Source organism: Tenrec ecaudatus, chromosome 8 (assembly GCF_050624435.1).
Source record: "Tenrec ecaudatus isolate mTenEca1 chromosome 8, mTenEca1.hap1, whole genome shotgun sequence".
Lineage (NCBI taxonomy): Eukaryota > Metazoa > Chordata > Mammalia > Afrosoricida > Tenrecidae > Tenrec > Tenrec ecaudatus.
This window is the reverse complement of record NC_134537.1, coordinates 105,251,734-105,261,492: the sequence shown is the minus strand read 5'-3', so window position 1 is coordinate 105,261,492 and position 9,759 is coordinate 105,251,734. Positions and strand designations below refer to the sequence as shown.

The 9,759-nt window shown below is 36.3% G+C and overlaps 1 pseudogene; it reads right to left on the bottom strand.

Moving 5' to 3' along the window:
- Nucleotides 1–8,923: 8,923 nt before the first annotated feature.
- On the bottom strand, nucleotides 8,924–9,202 carry LOC142455503 (putative ribosomal protein eL39-like 5; annotated as a pseudogene).
- Nucleotides 9,203–9,759: the final 557 nt, after the last annotated feature.

Sequence of the window (9,759 nt, the reverse complement as noted above, 5' to 3'; positions counted from 1 at the left end):
ATGAATAAAAGAGAATTTATATGGCATTTTTGGGGTAAAATATCTCAATGTTTGTCCAGGCTATTCTTTCTTCTGGCCTATCTTATCTTCTGTTCTTGTCACATCTACTATTTAATTAATTGTGCTAAACCAATGGAAATGCACTAATATTTTCTTGGTCATGTGTCTTCCATGATGGTCCTTGCTATTATTACCTTTTGCCTAGAATAATCTTCTTTCAGTTATCCACATCACTGGCTCATTCACTTCTTGTGGGCTTCTCCTCATGTCACATCTCTTCATAGATAATCTTCCTGTCCATTCTTTCTGAATTAGGAATTACATTACAATCTTCCTTAACCTTATCCTTATTTTTCTCACAACTGCTTGTATTAATATCAATAGTTATTTAGGGTTTACATAGAGCTTTTATAAACACTGTATACATTGGTGTATATATAATCCCTGTCTTATCAATACTAAAATTTCTATCTTTCGTGGATTCAGTGTCTCTCTTGGCCCAAATACAATGAACACTCCCTAAGGTTAGAGAGTGCATTTGTTTTATTTCTATAGCCTCAGCACCTGGAATTATACCTGGCAAATAATATATGCCACAATCAAATTGTTTTTGACTAATGGATGGGTGCATACAAATTAAATGTTTTCAGACAAAAGAGATGAAAGGACATGCTTCCTTGTACTGGATTTAGAATTGTTCCATAAATAAGAAAAAAATTACACTACAGTATCTATAGCACATACAAGCTTTAAATCTCCAACTACCTAATAAACCTATTCCTGTCATAGAATAATTATTATCCCTGATGATTTATCAATAGATTTACTTTAGCAAGTGTAAAAATAACAGGAACTTGAAAGCAATGATTAGAAGTGGCATAGAGGTAGACTATTTCTTAGCAATTGCTATTTATTTTCTTATATGAAAAGATTCTGTTTAATTCATCCAATCTGATGTTACATTTAAATGGAAGGAGACTGAAAAATTATTTGTGGTGTTTCAGATGATTCACTATAAAGTTTGGCCTGAAGTAAGGTAATGTCTTAGAAGCCAACCTGTGCACACCTGCAGAGCCAGGCATGTCAGAATTGCCTTTGCTAATGTTTCCAGGAAGTTAACTACATACTGGATACATGACTTGTTGCTTGGCAACCTCAGGACCAATGCTTATACTTCACTCTGGAGACACTTCTCTGATGCAGGTTCGTGGGTATTTTGGGAACTCGCTTCAGAACACTGAGAGCTGGTGTCCAATGTAAGAGCATGGCAGAAGGTGGAGACAGTTATCCAGACAATGCATGCATGCTATGTATTGATTGAGTTGTCCAAATCATATTTTTATCATAATAACATCAGATAATGATTGATTTTATCATCAGTATTTTGTCACAATTGTTTAATGGGGGTGGAGAATACTCTTTTTTCCAGGCTCAAGCACAGGACTAATTTTTGTGCTGAGGTTCAGAGACAGACAGTGGATTGTCAGAGTTAGAAACTCACCATGCTGTATAGCTGGATTCATCTGATCCCACACTGAGTACTAAAGGTAAGTGCGGCTGACAAGTTTATAATACTTACATGGGTTGGTGTGTGCTTAGGTGGTAGGAGGGTTAATCATCACAAGGGCTGTAAGAGATAAGTGTTATTATTTCATTACACAAGTGTGAAAACAGAAGCACAAAGATATCACGTACCTTCAAAAACATTCACAAGGTCACAATTAATGGTTATTCTAGGGTTTGGGGCCATACAATTTGACATAGATTTTATCTTCTTAAGGCTCTGGAAGCAATTCTGACCTCAATGGGGATTTAGAAAATTCTAGGCATACACACCAGTGGCTTCAATGAATTTACTTATTGCTAGGCAGGCTAACCTCTGGCCTAACTCTGACCACTGGATTTCTGCTTTGTTCCCGAGGTTAAAGCCCCATCTCCTTAGCAACATTCTTTTCCCCAGATCCTGACTCTTTCCAGTCTGAATGGTCCCCTTGTTTCTTACTCATTTCACAATTTAGGGCTTCAAAAACAGTTTTACTCTTTCACTTATTTACTTATACTTTGTGCCAGCAATACAAAAGTGTGACTTCCAAGATCTGTGATTCCATTGTAAACACAGCCTTTAGTGTCCTAGAGTCCTTTGGACTCAACTCGTCTAAGACTTAGCTTCTTCGTTTATAAAATTAAAATATAATAGAACTACTAGCTAACAGGGTTTTAGTGCAGATTAAGTGAGATGAGAGGGGTACAATGCTTAGTCCCAGGGAACACTAATTACACAGTGAAGAAACAGGCCCAGCCCTCAGTAAGACAAGGTTCGATGAGGGTCACAGGTATGCTTGCTGTCATTATTCTAAGCATTCAGGTCCATGCTAGAAATATGCAACAACCTTAAGAGAAATATTTTTCAGATCGGGAAGGAAGAAATTATATTTCAACTGGGTCTTAAATATATGAATATTAGATATCAAGTTGAAGGTGGGAGATCAATACAAGAAAGGTCTAAAGGAAGTCGCTGCAGGTAGACTGATGTCATAAACAATAACATGGAGATAAACAAATATTTACTGAGGAGCTACTATGAGTTGAGCAGTTCTCAAGGTGATGGGGATGGAAAAGTACCAAAGCAAAATCCCTGCTCTTATGGAATTTAGAGTCTGAGAAGGTGGATTATCTGGGGAAGAATTCAGCATCTGGATTGGAAGAAGATTAAATAACAACTTGTAATATGTAAATGACAAAACCTTGCTTGCTGAAAGAGGAATACTTGAAACACTTGCTGATGAAAATAAAGAACTGCAGTCTAGATGACAACTCCATGTAAAGAAAATCAAAATCCTCACAACTGGACCAATAGGTAACATCGTGATAACCAGAGTTCTAAACCAGATAACTAAAGTTATCAAGGACTTTTGACTGGCATCTATCCAAAATCAAGACTCATGGAAGCAGCTGTCAAGAGATAAAAGGGGGCTGCATTGAGCAAAGGCATAGCTCAAGATCTCTTAGATTATTGAAAAGCAGGGTTGTTACTTTGAGGGCTTAGGTGCACCAAGTCATGGCATTTTCAATCACCTCATTTGCATGTGAAAATAGGACACTGAATAAGGCATATCCAAGAAGAATTGTTAACTTTGAATCATGATGCCAGTAGAGAACACTGAAAGTATCACGGATATCATGGACTGCTGAAATTCAAAACAAAATAATAAATCTGTCTCGGAAGAAGTATGTTCATAATTCCCCTTAGAAGCAATCATGGCAAGGTTTTGTCTCACATACTGGGCTATGTTGTCTAGAGAGATCAGTCCCTGAAGAAGGACATCATGCTTGGGAAAGTTGAAAGGCAGCAAAAACGAGGAAGGCCTCAACAAACAATGTAGGTAAAGAGCAGAGCAATTGTACAGGCGCTCAGTTATAGCATGCAGCAAGGACACTAGTATATCAGAAGACAGTGAGTTAAAGGGGAAGGTGTAGGTAATGAGGATGACCAGTGCTTCAACTGGCCATTCTTCAGCTAAGCAGGCATCCCCTGGGTGCCCAGTGGCTCATCCTTATACCTCCTCTGCATGTTGCCAGGCCTAACTGACAGTCAGATATCTTGTGAATGTTTTCTCCTTCCCCCTATCAGAAGGGGACAACAGAGTGAATGTAGTTTTAGTATCTTAACAAATAGTTCAGGCACATAACATCATGGTGCTAATAGATCCATTAACCCACTTCAGGTAAAGATATTACCAGGTATAAACTGAACCTCCAGAGCTATCCCTGTAATATATATTATATAATAATATATCAGAATATTCATAAATACTTGAGTGTAAGCTGACCTGAATATCAACTGAGGCACCTAGTTTTACCACAAAAACTGCATTAAAAATGTGCTGAAAAACTTGGACTAACACGAGTATATGGGGTAATAATATTACAGTTCTGCCAAACAGTTGTACCAAAAGTAGCTTCTCAAGAGTGGAGTAAATAGGTGGGTAGAGAGAGAAAAAAAGAGGAGTTGATACCAAGGGCTCAATAGAAAATAAAAGTCTAAAAAGGAATGAAGGCAACATATATGCAAACATGCCTGATGAAATCAATGGATGGATTATATCAAGAGTTGAAAGAGTCCCCAATAAAATGATCTTTTAATTAAAAAGTAAATAAATAGTAATTTTTTTAAGTGGAGAAAATGGTCATTCTTAAGGCCTCAGTCTCTCTCCACTGGGAAAAACAAAATTCAGATGCCTTGAGGATGCTCTTATTCTCACACTGAGCCTGCTTCTGGTAGAATAAATTCTAGTAGAAAATTCTTAAGAGTGAATTCTAGTAAAAAAAAATTCTCCACTGAGTTTTATCGATATCAACATCTATACCTATATTGATACCAAGAACTATATCTATATAGTAGCACCTTAAACAAGATTGCTAACTCCCAGGTCAAGGTCTTTTCAAAGTAACTTTACTTTCCTCTGAAGCATTACCAGCAGATAGTATGATAGGGAAAAAAACTATTTTCTTCATATTCAAAATGTGAGTGACATCTCAATGTACCTCCAGACCTAAAAGGCCGGTTAATATTTCCACAACATAACTATAGTGATTCTGCTTAGACTCCAGTTCAGTCATTACCTCCATTAATGTGGCAAGCAGAGTACCTTCAATTCATAACTGCCTGCAATCTTTCTTGACAGGACTTGATAGCCGTTAAGTCAGTTATATAACATTTTCGCTTATTTAGCTGCCAGTTCCAACCCAATATGCATTAAAAAAAAAACCCAATAGCTTTACTAGAATTCACTTCACATACCAAAAGATTTAATTGTTCAATCGTACTAAGATTTGTGTAATCATCACCACAATCAATTTTAGAACAATCCAACATACTTTGGGAATATATACTTCATTCCAGTTTGACACCATAAAACTGGATGCTGAAGGTGCACATACCGTTTTCTAGCACTCATCCATTGGGATTATCTTCATAAAAGTAATATTTAGAGATTTTGTAGAAATGAGGACAAATAGTGGCACAACAGATTATGAGGAAATAAAATTTTAGTGCACCACAGGTGTTGAGGAGTTCTTAATTTCTGAAGTCTTTTTTCATCCACTACATATTTGATACTCTGATGTAAGCCTTCAGCATAGTCATTTTATATGATTCCAACATGGAATCCATTTATTAACTCACTTGAATATATTTTCTGTTATTTTCTTTTGTTCATTAAATCTGACTTTGGAGTCCATCTTTTCCAATTATCTAACATTGCTAAATGGTACTTTATACACAGAACCAATTTTCAAGTTTCAAATGTTTATCCCCCATTTCAACCAATCTTGAAACGTTGCCACTATTTATATTGATGTTCACCCACTTTTTTGGGACTTCAACCTCTCAAATTTACAACTTTGTGCCAATTTCTACAGAAAATAATTATATTTTGTAAAGTAACTGGATCTAGAAGGAAATTATAATTTCAAAAAATTCTATTACAAAAGTAAGACATTTATTTCATTATAAATTATGCTCACAATTTAACATATAGCCCATTCATAAGTAAGAAAAGGGGTTTACACTTTGGTCTATGGAATGAAATAAAATCATACCTACATGAAGTCACTGACTCACAATAAATAAAGGCATGAAGAACTTTACTTATAACCATCCTCTTTCTTTCGTTTTATCAGTAGTAATATGTATTACATACAATGTTGATATGTAATTTGCTGATATTACCCTTTTTTGCCAAAACTCAAAGAAAACTTAAAATCAAAATTATAAAGAGATGAATAATAAAAGTCAATAATAACAAAGACTTATGGAAAATAGGTATTTAACTTAGTCAATACTGACTTACAGAAAGTCTTTGAACTGAACCCTGCTGTAATCCAGACACCACTTGTATTACATTTTGCTTCTACAATTCTCTCACCCTCATTCCCAGAACTGATTCTAGTGCACAGAGAATCTCAAAATTTGTGGGGTTGGCAGATATCATCTTGTTAACTTCTTTACTGTAAAAAGTTTCACTAAAAATTCCCAACAAATATATACCTACTTTTTAGTGAATAGCTTGAGTCTTTGAAGAATCAATTTGCACTCATAGAATCATAATTCGCCTAAAATATAGTTAATTTAAAAAATGCATATCTGGGGAAGTGATGGTGTTGGTCACATGCAATTTATGTTTAAATATGAATTTACAATATATATATTGGCCAATATGAGCACTGGGAACGTTAAGAATGGATATCTAATGTGCTGGCATGAAATAGGAGGTTTAGAAGGTCTGGAATAGAATTCATGATTGAAAACCAATACCTTCAGACAAAATCACATACGCTACCAATGATTTAAAACATTGGTTATGGTTAAAATCCATTGTAGCTATCTGCTCTAACTATGATCCAAATAGTACTAATAATTCTAAACTCTTGAATTCTTCTTATGATTCTGAAAATTTTAGTAATCAAGAAATAACCAGTGTTAATTACTTTTTCCTAAGTGAAGGTCATCTAATATCCACCACACATATATAATGAGCGGGCTACTCAAGCTGAAAAGGACTTGACTGTATGCAGCAGCCCTGACTCCTCCACATGTGTACACACACACACACACACACACACACGAACGTGGACATAAGCCTGCTATGGATAAAAAAAAGTGTCATTAGAAGGGTTCATGTGTAAGAAAGCGCTGGTCTATAATACCTGCCCTGTCTGTGTCTTTTCCTTGCTTGGTTCTTTATCTTCAGGACAATGAAGCTATGGTTAGTCTTGATTTCACTTCTTTAGGGAAAGGTTCTGAGCCCAAACTTCTAAATGCCCAGGAGAATTCTAGCATACACATTTAGTCACAGGATTTAGTCTTTGGTAGAAATATTTATGACTCGCAATAAGGGAGAAATGTGAGCTCAATTTTAGATTTGCATAAACTGAACATTAGCAAGTCCTAATATTTAAAGTGGAAAACTATGTAAAAATCTCTCCAAGCTTTTTGACAGTCTTATGAATATGCAGTGGTCTCCAGTAAATACATTGGCAGGAATGTACAGGCAAAGCAGAGAATTTAAGCCCATACAGTGTTTGCTTCTAAGTACAACACTTAGAGGCAAGTTTTATTATAATACATTGAATCTATTGAGTATTCAAATCAGCTGATAGCATTTTAAAATCACAATTATTTTGACAGTTCTTATTGAAAGCAATAGAAGAGCAACCAGAAGTGACAAATTTGTTTGTAAAAAGCAGCCTTGCTTATCAATGTACATTGTTGTAAGTAGGACAAAATTATGTAATAAATTTACAGACGTATTGCCTTTATTGTGCGAAACAGCTAGCTTTTTTCCTGTTTATTTTAAGCATGCACATAATGTTGAGTTGCTTACATTTTAATAACTACTGAATGGGCATATACTTTAACCACATTATATCTACTGCAGGACAAGGCTCAGGCTATTTTTAATGAGTGGATATCTTCAGACACCCTGATTTTGCAAAATTGTTCTTAGTTCAGTGTCTGGCAAAAAAATTATAGGAACTCATTAATTTGAAATGTATAGCTCTGTTTGAATAAACCTTCAATTTTTCCCTTGTCCAAGGTATTTAGGGACAAGGTTGTCTCAATGATTCTTGGTAAACTACCTTGGCCTTTTCTTTAAAATGTGTATCTTCCAATCAATGAGCTATCAGACACAGTAGATTCTAAGGTATAAAGAGTTGGGCTAGCAGATCCATAATAATGTTTATGTTAGCAGATATGATTAGCCATTATCTTTCTTAATGTTGGAATAGGTGTGTAGTTACACTTTATGTGGTTCAAACTAGGATAAGCCATGGAAACTTTCACTTTCCCATCTTTAAAGACATGAAAAGAAAAACTAGAAAACTCAAAGATTTAATATGAAACTAAAAAGTAATTTTATCACTAATGGGGACGAAACAGATGTGAAGTCTCATCTATTTGTAGTTTTGGGGCAAAATGAAATTGAATAAGTTGTTTTATCACTGAATTTCAGTAAAGGATGAAGAGAAAAAAAAAAGAATAAAGCACCAGGCCCCTCACCTTTGGTTTGTCTGGTTGAGCAGAGTTACAGGCGGTGTCATGATTCATGGAACTTCTAGGGGGCTGCATTATTGAAGTAGGTTACAAGTCTCTACTTACCAATGATTCATTTCCTGTATTATAGGCAGGTTATAATATAGCCAGGAAACAGAACCTAAAAGAAAGATTGAGCTAGTATCCTGGGTGAAAATAAAAGCTCTTCTCTCCTCTCCTTCCTCATCATTTTACCTCACTCTCTTTTTCCACTCCATAATGCCACAGCTACTATCAGTGAAATGAAGCAAGTCTCGAATGACACATCTGGGTGGGCTAGAAGTCTGAAAAGTAATATGTCCCTTAGGATACAGAAGTACCAAATGGTATTTAAAATACACAGCTCTGCTACCTTTTCCCAAGAGCCTGATAATCAGCCATGTCTGAGCCAAGCACAGTTAACCTGGAATGTCATTTTTCTTCTCTGGCAAATGGGCATCTAACACTATTCTCCTTCTAATTTTCTCTCTTTTCTAGCCACCTTTAGTTTTTGCATTTTCAACAATAGTTAATACACTGTGCTGCTACCCCAACTAAACCTTGACCCTTATTTGAGACTTCCTTTTCCTCACCTCCAGGTCATATCCTTTTTAGTGAATTTGCTTCTAAAGTGTCCATGATAAGTGTCAATTTGCAGATATTTCCCTGCATTCTCTCAGCCTCCATGTACATTCTTTTCTGCTTTGAATACTTTCCTTGCCCTATCCCATCCTCTACCACACCACACCCTGCCCCAATGGCCTTACATTATTTATTGTTAGACTCTTGATGCAGAAGCGTAAAAACCAAGGAAGAAACCAGATATTTTTCCAGAACATATTCATTTGATCAAATGGTGGCAAAGGTCTTAAAGTCAGTATGACAGACAGCTTGTGAGCCAAGGTAAGGGGTGCCATTTTGGCAAGGCGGGGTGGTGGGGAGTTGGTGGGGGGTGGGGGGTGGGTGGGCTCCTTCCAGACCCAACTTGGCTCTTCCCCAATGTCTTCTCTTGAAATGGTACCTGATCTTCTTACTGGTTTTCATTCGAATCCATTAGGAAATGGGCCAATTCTGCTTTTGTTTCTTGACCAGGAATCCCTTGATCTTAAAAGTCTTATGTGATGACATCGTGCAGACGGAAACTCCCTACACTCAGGATGGCAGAGAAACAGAGAGGGGAGATGAGCTATCCTTTTGCACGTGTGCACTCACTAAATCCCCTCACACACTCAGATTTTAACTAGGTAACACAAATCCACCCTTCTGAACCTCCTTAAAATAAAACTCACCGAGAAGTGATCGGGCTTAGCTGTAGCTCTCTTAACAACCAGCTTCACCTTCTATATCCTCATTTATTAGCCGTCTGTCCTTCTATACAGTTGTGACTTCTTTGATCTTGAGTTTCTTTATCTGTGAAAAGGACACAAGCGTAATAGAAATATCAGTGAGTTGTTGTGAAGCTTACATGAGCTAGTCCCTTCCCATTTAATAAATCATTGTCAAACCACTATCAGTACAGTAGAAGTCCAAACTTCAACACTAATCCATTCCAGAAGGAGCAAGTGAAGCAGTCGAGTCCCAAATAAATTTTTCCCACAAGAAATAACTGAAAACGGATTAATCCATTCTTGACCACCAAGCTTTTACCCTAACCTTGCCTTTTTATACAAAACACTATACAGAAA